The following is a 17,639-nucleotide window of genomic DNA, read 5'->3' on the forward strand; positions in this document are numbered from 1 at the left end:
CCGGCCGGGCCCCATGGGAGAAAGCCCGGCCACCAGGCGCTCGCTCACGGGCCCCAACCCCAGGCCTGGCTCCAGGGTGGGACCCCGGTAACCCTCTGGGCCGGGTACTCCGACTCTTCGTTTTAACCGCCATGAAAGATCCTTCGAACCGTTCTTTGTCTCACCCTTCACCTAAGACCAATTTGTCATGGGAGACCCTACCAGGGGCACTAAGTGCCCCAGACAACATAGCTCCTAGGATCATTAGGGCACTCAAACTCCTCCACCACGATAAGGTGACGGTTCAAGGAGGAGACTACTACTACTAATAATAATAATGCATTGAACTTGTATAGCGCTTTTCAAGACACCAAGACACTTTCACACACTCTCACATTCACACACTGCTAGTGATGGTAAGCTACTTGTAGCCACAGCCGCCTTGGGGAGGTCTGACAGAGGCGAGGCTGCCATTTGGTGCCGTCAGCCCCTCTGACCACCACTAACACAGGCAAGTTGGGTGAAGTGTCTTGCACAAGGACACAACAGCAGGATACCCCTGGTGGGAGCTGGAATCGAACCCATGACCCTCCGATCATGAGGCAGCCCGCTCTACCACCTGAGCTACTGCTGCCCCAAATGCTTGTTCCCTGTGTGTTGATCCTGGATTAACATTCCCGTCTGTCTTCCATTGCTTGTGTTTGGAGAGTTTAACTGTTACCCCTGCTTTCCACATAAGTGCTCCTACAGAGTGATGTTGTTTGGCCTCTGCAGTCCACTGGTTTGTCCAACAGTCCCAGGTCTGTGACCTTTAAGGTTCTCCGACACCATTTCTGCTTCATTTAACCACAAACTGACAGCAGACTTAATGACCTCCGAAACGCTCCGAGGAAGCGAGGAGGCGTTCTTCAGACAGTCAAAAGGACTTTATCCGTCCTTTCTAATGGAATAAAGAAGAAAATGTTGGGTTTGCACACAAACATTTCACCTTGACTTGTGGATGTAAAACTCTCCCACCACAAGCGTCTGATGGTTCTTCTTATTGCCCATTTCACCAAAACATTCAGATTAGCCCATGCCTGTAGATTACTGCTGGATTATTTTTCTACCATCACACCGACAGGACTTGGCTCTTTTTCCCTCCTAAATTATAGCAATGAAATTTAGTTGAAGATGTAATCAGACATGGTGACATCGTGGGCGATGGTGGCACAAGAGTTAAGTGCTCGCCTCGTAATAGGAAGGTTGCAGGTTCGAGCCCCGCTCAGTCTGTTGCTGTCGTTGCGTCCTTGGGCAAGACACTTAACCCACCTTGCCTGCTGCTGGTGGTCGGAGGGACCGGTGGCGCCTGTGCTCGGCAGTGTCGCCTCTGTCAGTGCGACCCAGGGCAGCTGTGGCCACATCGTAGGTCATCACCATCAGTGTGTAAATGTGTGTGTGAATGGGTGAATGACTGGTTGTGTTGTAAAGCGCCTTGGGGGGTTCCAGGACTCTAGAAGGCGCTATATCAAATACAGGCCATTTGCAAGCGTTCCTGTCTGATGTTTTATGGAGACGTTGGCTGTTAGGAGTGGAATGCTATCTGTCCCAGAAGCTGCAGGCCAAAAACGAAACGGTGGAATGTTTGCATGTGAGTTTTCAGCTGCGAGAAAAAGAAGACAAGCACGCTGTTTAGCAGGGAGGCGGCTACTCTTGCCTGATGGAACACACACACACAGTCATTTGTAGCACAAACTGTTTGAAAAGCTGACAGAAACCCAGAGGCCTCTTCTGCTTGAAGGTGTGAAACTATGGAGGTCTTTTGCTGCTGGTTTTCATGTCGCTTCAGCAGGAGATGATATTGTCGGGACAGCAGCAGCTCAACCGGTTGAGCGGGTTGTCCAGTAATCGGAAGGTTGCAGGTTCGATCCTGGCTCCGGACAGAGAATTCTGCTGTTGTGTCCTTGGTCAAGACATTTAACCCACCTAGCCTGCTGGTGGTGATCGGAGGGACTGGTGGTGCCTGTCAGAGCACCCCAACGCTGCTGTAGCTACATCACAGCTCATCCCCACCGGAGTGAGAATGTGTGTGTGAATGGATGAATGATACACTGTAGTGTAAAGCGCTTTGGAGTCCTTACTCTGAGAGGTGCTATACAAGCGCGGGTCATTTATCATTTAAAAGGGTGAAGCGGATCCATCATTGCATGCAGACTTGAGGTTCACTGTTTTTAGGAGCTTTGCTTGTGTCTGGTGGAAATCAGTTGGAGAAACATGAGTTTGGAGAATCGGAGAGAAATTCTGATAGCGGATAAAATCCGTGCAGCCTGCAAACAAATTGATGCTTTGAGGCTAAATTGCTGCAAAAAAAGCCTACACAAATAATGTAAGATGCCAGGCAAACGTTTCTAAAACACCAACTGATAATTTGTGGGGTTTCCAGCAACTTTGTGTGCCACTCTGAGTCGTGTGAGATCAGCGGATCAGTCGTTACCCTTGGAAGTGCGTTGCGTTAGGAGGGGGTAAAGGGCATTTCCATTCTCAGGCCCCGGGCTGTGGAAGGCTCCGCCCTTGCAGGTCAGGGAGGCCACGGCGCTGAAAACAGACGTAGCTCTGAAACACAAATGTTACCCAGCGTTGGTTTCTGATTCGTGGTGGTTTCATGTCTACATATGACCTACGGCTGGACAGTGTTTCAGACTCTTTTGGTCTTTTAGTTTTCTGTGATGCTGTTGTCAACGTGTGTGTGCATCCTTGATGCTGCATCTTAAAGCACTTTCCCAAATAAAGCTGGGGGGGGGGGGGGGGGGGTTGTCTGCTTAGTAATGCATTTGATAATATGGTTAAACAGTTGTTAATACCCTGGGGCGACGGTGGCACAGGAGTTAAGTGCTCGTCCCGTAATCGGAAGGTTGCTGGTTCGAGTCCCACTCAGTCTGTCGCTGTCGTTGTGTCCTTGGGCAAGACACTTAACCCACGTTGCCTGCTGGTGGTGGTCAGAGGGACTGGTGGCGCCAGTGCTTGGCAGCCTCGCCTCTGTCAGTGCGCCCCAGGGCAGCTGTGGCTACATTGTAGCTCATCCCCACCAGTGTGTGAATGTGTGTGTGAATGGGTGAATGACTTATTGTATTGTAAAGCGCCTTGGGGGGTTCTAGGACTCTAGAAGGTGCTATATCAAACACAGGCCATTTACCATTTACCATTTACCCTGTTAAATGGTTTATTAATGCATAATAATGCACTGGTAACATTAATAAAGGGACCCTTATTGTAAAGTGTCACCAGGGTGTCTAATTCACCAAAATGTCTGAGCCGTCTCTGACCTGCTTTAACTTTGGAACGGCCACGGAGAAACGCTTCGTTCTGGGAAAAGCGTTCATCTGGAAACTGAAAGACCAAACGATCAGCTCTACAACTCGACTCTGTCGTTCACTTTAAAGAGCCGCTCAAACGATTCCATTAGTTCGTTAACGTCACTAGGACAAATACGGAGGCTTCCGTTAACTCCTTATTCCCTCGCCAGAGCCGAGCTGTCCGTAATCCGCCAGATTATTAAAAATAATAATATTGAACTGTTTGCACCGTGTCTGAGAGAAAAAATGGAACCAATATCAGACAAAACTGTTCTGTAAATCCAACCCTAACAGTGAACCTAGCTGCAAATGAGCCAGTATGATCGTGTCTGATGTTAACCTAAGGTTAGCAGTAGGTTAGCTGAAGAACCAGCTAGTTTCTGAGATTCAGAACGCGGATGACTGGTTGGATGGAACAGATTTCCCAAATTGCAACACACTTTCAGAAATGTTGATAATAAGAACAATTAAATTAACTCATTCACTGCCAATGACGACTAAAGTCGTCATTTTAAATCCAACCGTTCACTACCAATGAAGACTAAAGTCGTCATTTGCATGTTTTTACTGTGTGGGCGTCGGACGAGCCCCCGCACCGTGAGAACAAACATCCCAGCTCTAAAGTCGATCTTCATCCGCATACGTCACACGTCACGTGATCAGGAAGCAGAAAATCCATGTGTTAGGAGATCATTTTGGGCCATTCCTGTAAAAAAATGTGAGGCGCGAACCGGAAAAGCGTCTGCCAATCACAATTCAACAACGGATTATGAAAGAACGGATAACGCTCGAAACGCGCTGATTCTTCCTGATGTAAGAGGTGAGTCTCTGCTTTGTTTTGGTTGTTTCGGCGTCGACATCATCCTAGCGCGCAACGTTCTGTCACTTTTAAAAAAACAGTAAAAACAGTGAGAAACGCTGGCAGCGAAAGAGTTAATTAATTACATTCTATTCACAGTTTAAAGTAACAGTGTGTATTTTTTCTGGCGATAGGGGGCAGTAGATACCTAAAATGTTGCAAGCAAGCAGTAGTTTTTGTGTTGGAGTAAAACCTTACCAACATTAGGGTCAGAAAGCCTTGGGAAGTGCAAACTTTAGTAAAATAACGGGCACATCAGACTCCCTTTCATCACTGGCAACAAGTGAAGAAGTAAATGTAAGTTTAAGAATGGCAAAAGTTTTGTAACCCATTGTTACAAATCAGAAAATGCATTTTGTCCTCATGGGCTCCTGTAGAAAGAAACGTGGCATCTAATATGGCGTCGCCCAGAGACTTAGACCCGCTCCCTCGTACCTGATTTTTATGGTTATATGTTACAAAGTCGCCAATATTTTTCTACAACTGGGCATCATTTAATACATTTTCAACAACATTTTCATGGATGTTTCCGGAATTTAATGGTAAAAACTACACATTGTCTCTTTAAGTATGATTAATGAAATGAAAAATACATGTACTAAAGAACAGTTGGGTATAGTTTTTAAGTTGAGAGTGAGACTAGAACCAGCTTGACCAGAGCAGGTAGCGATACTGAGGGGTTAAAGGTCACTTCCACTGAATAGGTGCTAATTGTACAGAAAGCACGAGCACACATGTACACTAGCATTCAGTTTCACTCGTGAAACAAGTTTAATGTGGGTCCTCTCTGGTACCCCGCCCACCTCCATGCAGGACTCTGCTCTGACTGCTACCTGCTGCAGGTAAGACTTTTTACTGATACTAATCCTATTTTATTAGGGAATCATTTTTTCATTCTCAGCCATCATCTTCTCATGAGAAAAATTCATTTCCCAGAATATTATTCCCAGGACTGTTCCATCAGGCTTACGCTTCCTGAATCCCACCACCACCATCAGAGGATGATATGTAAATGAAGCAGCATTTGTTCCAGCCCATGAAACAAGGCAGTAAAGATAAGATCTCCCTCCTGTGGCCTCCTTTGTGTGTGACTGAAAGCTTTATATCACACCAACTGGATTCTGGAAAACCGCAGCAACAAGCCTGTAAAAGTAACAATCCATGTCAGGATTTAATGACTTTGACTCGAACACCAGCTGAATCCTCAGAACAGATTTTTCTATCCAGTATTTGTCTCTTTATTCATGAACCTGCTCATGAACACCAGATCCCTGGATCATCTTGGAAAATTTGATGTTTGTTTAAAATTCTTGAATTCGTTTTGGTCCAAACTTATTATTTACCAAGAGTCCAAAAGCCAGCTTAGCAACCACAAACCATGGCTGTCCCACCACCGTGCATCAGAGATAGCTTCAGTTTTTCTCTCAATTCTGAGGGAAACAACAACAAATCACGAGAGTTAGAAACATTCAGGTCTCGCCTGTTTAGCTTACTGGTATTTTATCAAATGTAGAAAATTACTAATGCATCGTTCATTTTAGGAGCCCGTTTATCTTCACATTGCTCAGAGGTAATGGAACTCCCCACATTGTCAAAGATCAAAAGGATTTTGTTTCACGTTTTTGTCAAAAATACAAATACAGGGAACATTTGAATGAGAAGAAATCTAAATCAAGAGTTTCTGACACTTTTTAATTCAATATAATCAAATCCTGTAACAAATCCACAAGGAACTATCTGCAGTTGTGGTGTTTGGATTCAAATAGATTATCGGGATTTATCAGGACAAATCATTTAGGTGCACGAGAGGTCAGTATGTTTTCACAACACTTTCAGTTTTTCTGATTCATAAGAGGAGTTAAACATTCATGTGCAGCTGCTGCAGCTTTGGCTGAGAATATAAAGTCTTGCTGGGAGATTCAGCAGATCTGAAGGATGGGAACCACGGCAGCGTCATCTAATGCAGGCTGCCATGTTGCTGATGAATGTGGCAATAAAATGGAAGATGTTGTATCTGATAGATGAGCGCTCTTGTTGGTGAGAATAGAAGTGTTGGAAAAGGTAATTAAAGTGGGTCTGCAGCAGAGCGAGATTTAAGGACCGCAGCCCGCTAATCGAGCCAGGAGAAACATTATTGGCAGGAAATGATGACGGAACACACACACACACACACACACACACACACACACACACACACACACACACACACATATATATATATGTTCATACACATACATACATGTACACACACACGCGCGCACACACACACACACACACACACACACATATATATATATGTTCATACACATACATACATGTACACACACACGCGCGCACACACACGCGCGCGCACACACACACACACACACACACACACACACACACACACACACATGTACATACACACACACAAATGTACACACACACACACACACACAATCACACACATATGTACATACACACACACACACACACACAAGCACACACATATGTACATACACACACACAAATGTACACACACACACACACACACACACGCACGCACACACACACACACACACACACACACCACACACACACACACACACACACACACACACACACACACACACACACACACACACACACACACACACACACACACTCAAGTCATACAGGTCTCCACCAAGTATTTAAAATCCTAAAAAGAGTCTAACTAAATTTCCAGAGTTGACCAACCACGTGTTAACTAGATGTCATCGTTTTTACAGGTTTACTCGTTGCCGTTGATCCTGCTGATTACTGTCGGTAACACCACAACCACCACGGGTAGGATTTATTCTCCTCTATTGACTCCGCTACTTCTCTAGCAAACTTCTACTTCCTGAAACATGAGAAGGAGAGATGTTTTGTAACACTTTATAATAACGATCCCTTTATTAACAATAGTACATTATTAAGCTTTAATAACTATTAAACAGAGTATTAACTGCTTAACCAGCTTGAACACTTTTGCTAACCACTTAAACATTCTCCCTCTCCTGATAATAACATTTTACTCTCTTTGACATTGAATGTGCTACTACTAGTTTACCCATTTCAGATTAGGACTGTATGTACTGTCTTAATAAATGTATCCTCTTCTGTACATTACAGTCTGGGTATGACATTTAACAGTCTTCTGGGATTTGATAATCTGTTTTGTTCTAGTGCATACATTATTCCTAAATTTTAACCTCTGCTTTCATCATTTTCAACACCAAAAAGTAGAACTCCTTCTATGCAATGAACACATATGCAACATCTACATATCATATGCAATGAACACATATGCAACATCTACATATCATATGCAATTAACACATATGCAATAAACACATATGCAATGAACTCATATGCAACATCTACATATGCAATGAACACATATGCAATGAACACATATGCAATGAACACATATGCAATGAACACATATGCAATAAACACATATGCAATGAACACATATGCAATAAACACATATGCAATGAACACATATGCAACATCTACATATGCAATGAACACATATGCAATGAACACATATGCAATGAACACATATGCAACAGACACATATGCAATGAACACATATGCAACATCTACATATGCAATGAACACATATGCAATGAACTCATATGCAACATCTACATATGCAATGAACACATATGCAACATCTACATATGCAATGAACACATATGCAATGAACACATATGCAACGAACACATATGCAATAAACACATATGCAATGAACACATATGCAACATCTACATATGCAATGAACACATATGCAATGAACACATATGCAGTGAACACATATGCAATAAACACATATGCAATGAACACATATGCAACATCTACATATGCAATGAACACATATGCGATGAACACATATGCAACAAACACATATGCAGTGAACACATATGCAATGAACACATATGCAACATCTACATATGCAATAAACACATGTGCAATGAAAACTTATGCAACATCTACATATGCAATGAACACTTATGCAACATCTACATATGCAATGAACACATATGCAACGAACACATATGCAATGAACACAAATGCAACAAACACATATGCAACAAACACATATGCAATGAACACATATGCAACGAACGCATATGCAATGAACACATATGCAATGGACACTTATGCAACATCTACATATGCAATGAACGCATATGCAACATCTACATATGCAATGAACACATATGCAATGAACACAAATGCAACAAACACATATGCAATGAACACTTATGCAATGAACACATATGCAACATCTACATATGCAATGAACACATATGCAATGAACACATATGCAATGAACACTTATGCAACATCTACATATGCAATGAACACATATGCAACAAACACATATGCAATGAACACAAATGCAACAAACACATATGCAATGAACGCATATGCAATGAACACATATGCAACATCTACATATGCAATGAACACATATGCAACATCTACATATGCAATGAACGCATATGCAACATCTACATATGCAACGAACACATATGCAATGAACACAAATGCAACAAACACATATGCAATGAACACTTATGCAATGAACACATATGCAACATCTACATATGCAATGAACACATATGCAATGAACACATATGCAACATCTACATATGCAATGAACACATATGCAACGAACATATATGCATGTAACACATATACTTATACTGAGCCAGGATCCTCTGTGTCATGTGTCGTGTCTGCGTCTTCCTCATGTGTCTCCTGGTGTTCTCCATTTGCCCTCTAGGTTTCCCTCCTCAGACTTCCCTCTCCCAGGTCCTGTGCTCTCTTGGCCCCCTCTTAGCCACGCCCCTGTAGTTTCTTTCTGTAGTGTTTTCCTTTAGTGTCAGCTTCCCCTTAGAATATTAGTTATGGTTCATGCCTTCTGGTCTTTTGTTTGTCTCTTAGGTCATTTTCCTTTGTTACAGCCTTTCATTATTTAGTATGTTTTTTCCCACCAGTGTTTTCTTCCTCCTCCCTGAGTTAGTAATTGTGTTCACCTGGCCCCTCTCCCCACACACCTGCAATTCATCTCCCTCTCATCTTCCCAGTCTATATAAGCCCTGTCTTGTCTCTGTGTGGTTGTCGGTCCATTGTATTGTTGTCAGCATGTGTTCGTGCTCTGTCTGAGCTTTTTGTCTCTAGGACTTCGTGCTCTTAGTGAGCTTTTTGTCTCTAGGTTTTTGGTGCTCTAAGAGAGCTTTGGGTGTCCTGTGCTCCAGGACTTTTGGACTTTTGGCTTGCTGTCTTGGATTAATTTTTGTTCTTTCATCCTGTAAATAAAAGGATTGTTGCTTTGAATCAACTTCTGCCTCCTGTCGTCTGGGTAATCTGCATTTTGGGTCCTAAACATCTCCTCAACGTGACACTCTGGAGGTTTCTTCCTGTTAAAAGGAAGTTTTTCTCTCCACTGTCGCTGCGTGCTTGCTTAGTAGGATTGCTGTAAAGACTCTGACACTAGTCAGTGACTCGATGCAACCTGCTGGGTTCCTTACCCCTTCTTTCCACCGGAGCCGTCAGCAGCATGTTACTGCAGCAGCACGTCATAGCTGCTGTTAGGAACCGCTGTGGTCAACAGAACCTTTTCCACTGGAGCCGTCAGCAGCGCGAGTCGGCCGTGTCTCAGGAGCAGCATGTCGCGGCCTTTACGCGCCGGTTCTATTTTCTACGCGCGACGCCTCTGAAACGGGTCAAGTTCGACATTGTTGGGGAAGGAAAGACAGGAAATCGGACGCTGAAATGGAGCGAAGGTCCCGAGATTTTCAGAATAAAGAAACGTACTGCCTTCCGGTTGCTTTACTTAAAAAATTTACTAACTGTGCGGCCCCGTGAGAAGTTATCATCTAGCTAGCGGTCTCCTTTGTTTTTCAGGTCCGCATTGGCGATTATAAAACGGACAGAACATAGATCACAAACCATGTTGTAGTTTTCTCCTGCTTGTTGTTGTGTTTACTGACGAAGTCTCTCGTGTGACCGTGCTCTGTCGGTGAAAGCTGCTCCCCTGCTGCTTCACGTCTCGTGGGAAGGGCCAAGCAGCAGCTTACGCGAGCAAGACGTGCTGCTGCAGTAAACTGCTGCTGACGGCTCCCGTGGAAAGAAGGGGTTATATAGGAAACTTTTTTCTGATTGTCTTAATGACCTGACCTGTATTGGAATGTTTACTGTGTGAAGGTCCTTGAGACGACTCTTGTCGTGATTTGGCGCTTTCTAAATAAACTTGAAAATTGAATTAACCATATTATGTAATGCATTACTAAGCAGACACCCCCACCCCCTTTGTCTAACAGTTACAACACCAGTAACATTAATAAAGGGCCCCTACTGTAAAGTGTTACTGCTTTTTTCCACAGGAAATGACGCAAAAGGCGTCCATTCATACTGGAAACTGCAGCACATTTATCGATGTGACAAAGGTACGCCTCTTTAGGAAAATAACACAAGTAGTTTTGTTTTAGTGACTTGTGAAACAAGGTTGTTTTAATGATTCATGCTTTTATTTTAGAGGTCTATAAATATCGTTTATCCTCCCAAAACACTGATACCCAACATGGTTGCTGCTTTAACTGAGGTTTGATGAATTACTCAAACATGACTAACGAGAAGAAAAGTCAAAACCTGGTTTGATGACAAGATCATAAAGTTACAGACAAGGCTATGACATCCTTAACTAGTTTAGATTTGTGAGGTTTCAAATTACGTGGACCTGCAGTTTCTCTGAGTGACATGATACCAAACCGACAATAGCCAGTGATCGTTGAAGGTTTTCCTTGTTTCAGTCTCTTGGAAGGAGACAAATAAACAGTAACAGCTGGGATGAAGAGTAAAACGGCCAACAGCGTGCTCTGAACTCCTTTGCTGAACTTATAAAGAATTCCAGTTGGAACAAAATCTCGTTTCTGGGCCTCGTTTCCACGGCGTCTCCAGAGAAAATAATGTAGCGTGACTCGTGAGTTTTAGGAAAACCACCAGCATCGGTTTTATTCCTATTCTGGATTATATTCACAAACCTTTGATTCAGTTAAAACACCTGATTGCTCATGTTTGATTAGAATAATTAGGTTTTGCTTCTCTCGAGTTGAAAACTTTTAAACATGACAAACATTCATCTTTTGTACTGTTTGCTATCATTTTAGGATGTTGTGTTTTTCTTCCCAATTACTGAACACGAGCTAAAGATGAAAGAAAATAAAGTGTTTTCAGCTTTGTTTTTACGTCTCTTGGCACACGAGCAGATTTCTGGTGTTTAGCCAATAGGAGTGTCTGAATTCATTTGCAGGAAGACGTTTGTAAAATAAATATATGGAAGGTAAAACATGACAAAAATGGGTTTTGGAAAACAAGTCACACATGTAAATACAGCTGCTTTACTGATATGTATTCATCTCTACCCTCACATGTTTGTGTAGATGTCTGCCTGTGAAATGTCCATCCTGGCAAACGGCTGTTAGGTCTGCGCAGGCGGTCCGAAGCTGCTTCTTCCAAACGACCCGATCTCAGTCAGAGGGTAGGAGATTGATGGAAAAACATAGAGGCTGATCATTGCTAGCACGTGGAATAACAGATGTGTGTTTCGTGTTGTATGTGCAGTGTTGGGAGTAACGCCGTTTAAATATAACGGCGTTACTAACGGCGTTCTTTTTTATGTAACGGAATAATCTAGTTAATTACTTTTCCCACTGTTGCAACGCCGTTACCGTTACTGGGGACGGAAGGTTGTGCGTTACTGTGTGCTTGTCGAACGTTGAGCAACAGTGTGAGGATTTCTGACCGCCACACTTCAGCTGCAGCCAGGGAGAGAGAGGTGTCGGTAACGCACTTACAAACACGATGATGATTGGCCGGGTGGGAGGAGACCCTCACCGTCTCAGTCACTGCATGCTGTAGACCCAACAAAGCAGTGATGGGAATAACGCTGTTTAAAATAACCACGTTAATTAAAAAAAAGTTCTTTCAGTAACGAGCAAACTAATTAATTACGGTCTTCTTTTAACAAAACGATCGTTTTTGTTACTGGTAAGGAAAGGCGTGCGTTAAGCAGCGCAGTGTGTTGAAGCTGTCATCAGCTGATCAGGAGATAAAGAGGTAGATGTTTTCATCCAAGCGCATCACGGCCCGTGAAGAACGAGGAAAACATGATGAATATCTACGGCTGCAGACCCGCAGATTCGTTGCTGCAGCAGTGAATCTGCGGGTCTGCAGCCGTGCCCTTCTTAGCGTGACAGCGGGACGTCCCGAAGGTCCGCTCACCTGTTCACCGCTCAGACGTCCTGATCTTCTACCTTCCTAGATCATCCAGCTGTAACCTGTTTCTGATCATGTCTTTAGTCCCGCTGCAACACTGATGCATCAGTCTCAGGCGTCATGGAGCTCAGGTGTTATCAGAGCTACCTGTGTGTGTTCACCACCCAGCTTCAGCTCTTGTGTGGTTGGGTTTGACCCACGTTAGTAAATGTAAGTCCTCCTTCAGGCTTGTGCCTCTTCTAGTGTCATTTTAAAGGATTTTATTTATTTATTTAACCATTACTAGATTACCAGCAACAGAAATGCTGCTAAAAACAGACAATTATGTGAAGCTGGAAAATTTTAAAAGCTTTGCAAAATTACATTTATTTCTGTAATTTAACTAGACTGAGAGACCATTTAAAGGCTCGGGAAACTTTACAGGTGTTTCTACTTGCAATTTTAAATTTTAATAGTCCTTTTAATAGGACCTTTTAATAGTCTAGATAAGTGTAATGCTCCTGTTAGTAGTTCCTCCTGTTAAGTGCTTATTTATTTAAATTATTCAGGTTTATAAAACACATTTGGATATTTTATTATGTTCCAGTCATTAGTCATTTATATTTCACTATTGTAGTAATTCTTGCATGCTTTAATGAAAAAAGTAACTAAGTAGTTATTTTTCTTGGTAATCAGTTACTTTTATAATCTTGTAACTCAGTTGGAAACTGAGTTACTTTTTGACAAAGTAATTGTAACCGGATTACAGGATACAATAAGATAATTAAAAGAAAAATAAACAAATGGGCCAATAATTAGGTTCGGGGAGAATTGGAGGTTGTTTAAGAATGACTGGAGTCACGGGTATAGCATGAAACGGTTTATATACTAAATTTTAATAATAATGGGAGATATAACACATAAAGATAACACATAAAAACAGATGAAAACAATCGACAATAGTAAAATGGTCGGTATGAGATTTGATCATATGAGTCACAAGTCAGCCGGCGTCAAGTCAAATCCCCACGCTTGGGGTGAAAGTCAGAGTCCGGTGGTGCGATTTTTTCCTACCACACCGTTGAGATTGTTCACAGAAGAGAGCAGTCTGCTCTTCAGTTACTTGAGATGTCCTGGTTCGTTCAGTGGTTAAGGCTCGCCATCTCCCTCGTCAGGAAGAAATCCAGTTCTCGTTCCAAGTGAGTGATCATAGGAGTCGGGATCAAACCCAAGGAAAAAAAAAAACCCAGCCTGTAAACAACAGGACTGTTAGCGAGTTGGCATCGACCCTTCTCGTCACATCACAGCATAAAGTCTTACAGACTTAAACAAATGCTTCACTCTATTGGCATAGCCAATCATGTTTGGGTTCACAGTTCAACTAACATAACATCAATTTGATTGTCTATTAAAATAATTCTCAGTAGCTCTGGAAATATAATTACATATGACAACAATTGTTCAGCTCAATAGGCTCAGTTAGATTCTATTACTCTACACTATTCAACAAGAAATACATTCATGACAACAAGGATACATTTAGTTGTGTTTCTATACAGCATTGTGACACCTTGTATATCTGTAACACAATAAATAAATAAATAAATAAAATGTTCTATAACAAAATTCAACAAAATATAAATTCTGGTCCTTTGGTCCACCTTTGTAAAATAATTCCTCCCTAATCAGTTAGCTTTTATTTATTTTTATTTATCTATTTTTTTTATTATTAAATGTTTGGTTAAGGGACGCATTGCTAATTCTATGGCGTTAGCTATAACGCCCCTGAGGACCTTGTACATCTAGGCCGTACCACCGTTAACTGGCGGTTTGAGCCGTTAACTCCTGGGAATCCTATATGCCGTACCGCCGTTAACTGGCGGTTTGAGCCGTTAACTCCTATATGCCCTACCACCGTTAACTGGTAGTTTGAGATGTTAACTCCTGGGATCTAACGTCTAGCAGCCCACTGCTGTCACCTCGGTTGCTGTAATTAGCTTTTTGAATTTAATAATTTACTGAATTTAATCTCATTCACTCACCAACGCGCTCCAACGGTTCCCTCCTACAGAGGATTGGTTCACTCTGTCGTCTCCACACAAATCTATAAGAATGGAATTAATTTGATAAGCTATTTAAGTTTCCTTTTTTTTTTAAGTTGCATCGTTAGCTTTTTCTCTTCTTTTTTCTTTACTCACCGCGTTGGTTCCAAGTTCCTAGCTCTTATTAGAAGGAGTCAAGTCCGCCTCTCCCTCTATCTATGCGGCACCCAAATCAGGGTTCTTCACGGCCTCGACCGTTGTTTTTTTTTCTCTCTCTCTCTCTCTCTCTAACCGCTCAGTCTTTGCTTTCTGTATCTGCGTGCTGCACAGCCGTTTGTCTCTCCTCTCGCTCAGCTGCGTCGCACGGTTTTATTTCGCGGAGGCGGGACTTATTTCTCTCAGCCAATGAAATTTCAGATTCCCACCTGGACCAATAGTATACAGCTTTCCTCTTCTGTTTCTGTTAGGGATGTTCAAGATTCTTGTTTTAACCGATGTTTAATATTAAACTCGTTATTTTAGTTATTCACCCTTCCAATAATTCATTATGAAATTATCTATTAGTTAATTAGATATCTATTAATTAGTATTGTTAATTTCCTTAATTTATATTTTATATTTTATCTAAATTGAGGATGGATCATATTAGTAAGCCAATTAGTTAATACCTCATTAAGGTTCTAGCTTCTGGGTTACATCCTCCCCCATTAAATATCATGCACGTCCCTGTGCATTGTTTCTACGGGGTACACAACTTCTTGAGTAAGAGAGTCAATAAAAGCTTTATTAAGTCCTTGGAAAAGGGACCTAACTACGGTCACTAGTGGATTGCCCAATTGAGAGTAAGTTAGTCTTTGAGTAGGCTGACTACTTCGTTCAGATCTCCTGACATACATCTCTGGTTGCACAGTATCATGCTCATCCGTTTCGGTTTGATTCTCAACTGAGACAGGACGAAGTGAGCTCTCTGTTTCCGACAGAGCTGATGAGCTATTCTCTAAGACTTTGGTCTTTTCAGATGTATGTGTCTGATCGTGTATGATGGGTTCAAAACTTACATCACGTTGCTGCGACTTTAGGACACCATCCAATTGAGGTAGGTTTGTGTTAGTTTCATCCCCCGTTTCTACGTCGGGTAAGTATACTTCGTTTTTTTTCGTTTTTTCAGGTAAGTATGTTGCTGCTTCTTTCACTCTTTCAGGTAAGAATGTTTCGGTGTTGATGCCTTTGTCAAGTAAGGACAATTCAGCATTTTCATTACCAGCTAAGGTTGGTTCCTTGCGATCCCCTGTGTGTAAGGATAGTGTGTTTTGTTGTTGAATATTATTTACCGGTCCTGAATCTGCTATGAGTTCCCTATTTGGCAAGGTGACCGCTATTTGATAGGATGGTCGGTTTAGCACTTGTGGAAGATCAGAGTAATAAAACTCATCTACCTCTTCGTCAAGTGGCTCATCTGGGTCAGGTTCTAAGGCTGAACTCTGTCTTGTATGAGGTCTGCTAGGTTTCGTAACGCGTTCTGTTTCATTTTCTAATGAAGAGAGAAAACCACAAGGCAGTAAAAGATCTCTGTGGAGTGTTCTGTTGGGTCCTTCTCCGTTCTCTGGTTTTACAGTGTATACTGGCAAGTTTTCCATCTGTTTGAGAACTATATACACTGTTTGCTCCCATTTGTCTGCTAATTTATGCTTTTCTCTTAAGCGAAGATTTCGGACTAAAACACGATCTCCCACACCTAGTGTGGACTCACGAATGTTTCTGTCGAACCGTTCTTTGTTCTTCCTCGCTGTTTTTTGAGAGTTTTTTATGACAATGTCATAACTCTGTTCCAGATGACTCTTCAGTTCTTTAACATACTGAGAATGAGTTATAGAGGGCTTGTTCAAATGCGGTAACCCAAAGGCAATATCTATAGGCAACCGAGGCTGCCTACCGAACATTAGCTCGTAGGGAGAGTATCCCGTCACGTAATTTTTTGTACAATTGTACGAGTGAGTAAGTGGTTTTACAAAATCGCGCCAGTGATGTTTCTCAGTGGCTTGTAAAGTTCCCAACATGCTGAGTAATGTACGATTGTACCGTTCAACGGGGTTGCCACGAGGGTGATAAGGGCTCGTTCTGACTTTACGGATACCAAGTAAAGAACAAAGTTCCTTGATTGTACGTGATTCGAAATCCCGTCCCTGATCACTATGAAGACGCTCAGGAAACCCGTAGTGGACTAAAAAATGTTCCCACAGGTTCTTCGCGACGGTGGTGGCTTTCTGATCTTTGGTTGGGATGGACACTGCATACTTTGTAAAATGGTCTGTAATCACTAAGACATCTTTAGTGTTCTTACTGTCTGGTTCTATGGAGAGAAAATCCATGCAAACTAACTCCATAGGTCTGGTGGTGGTAATACTCACCATTGGAGCAGCTTTGTCAGGGAGGGCCTTCCGACGGATACATCTTTCGCAAGTTTTAACTTTGATTTCGATATCACTAGCCATTCTTGGCCAGTAAAAACGGGACCGAATGAGATCTGTCGTACGTTCAACCCCAAGATGCCCCATATCATCATGTAGGCTTTGCATGACTGTTGAACGTAATGAATCAGGCAAGACTAACTGCAATGATGTCTCTGGTCCTAATTGGCGTCTCCGGTACAGTAAATCATTTTGAAACTCAAACCGTTTCCACTCTCTCAAAAGGTTAAGAACCACCGGGGGTTCTGCAATAGTATCAGTTGGCGGTTTATTGTCAGTCATAAGCAGCTGAATGACTCGGCCAATGGTTGGATCTTTCCTCTGCAAGGAGACAAGGTCAGCATGGTTATACTTGGGCACAGCAAAGAAACTGTCACTATTGTCTTCCAACTGGAATAGGTCTGGAATGGCCGCTGCAGACATGGCAAGTGACTGAACTAAACCACAAGGAGAATCAGTCTCATCCAAGACCATGTGCTTTTGGCATGTTGCCTTCACTGCTTCGGCTTGAAGTTGAAGCTCGACTTCTTTGACAGAGGATAAAAGATGAGATCGGAACTCATCTAGTCGTTGGCATTCCTCAGTGAATTTTGAGTTGTCTTCAGGTTTATCATGCAGCCTCCTAGACAGGCCATCCGCGTCAACGTTCTGTGTACCTGCACGGTATCTGATGTCAAAATTATAGGTG

The sequence above is a fragment of the Nothobranchius furzeri genome, chromosome 6, assembly GCF_043380555.1.
Source record: "Nothobranchius furzeri strain GRZ-AD chromosome 6, NfurGRZ-RIMD1, whole genome shotgun sequence".
NCBI classification, from domain to species: domain Eukaryota; kingdom Metazoa; phylum Chordata; class Actinopteri; order Cyprinodontiformes; family Nothobranchiidae; genus Nothobranchius; species Nothobranchius furzeri.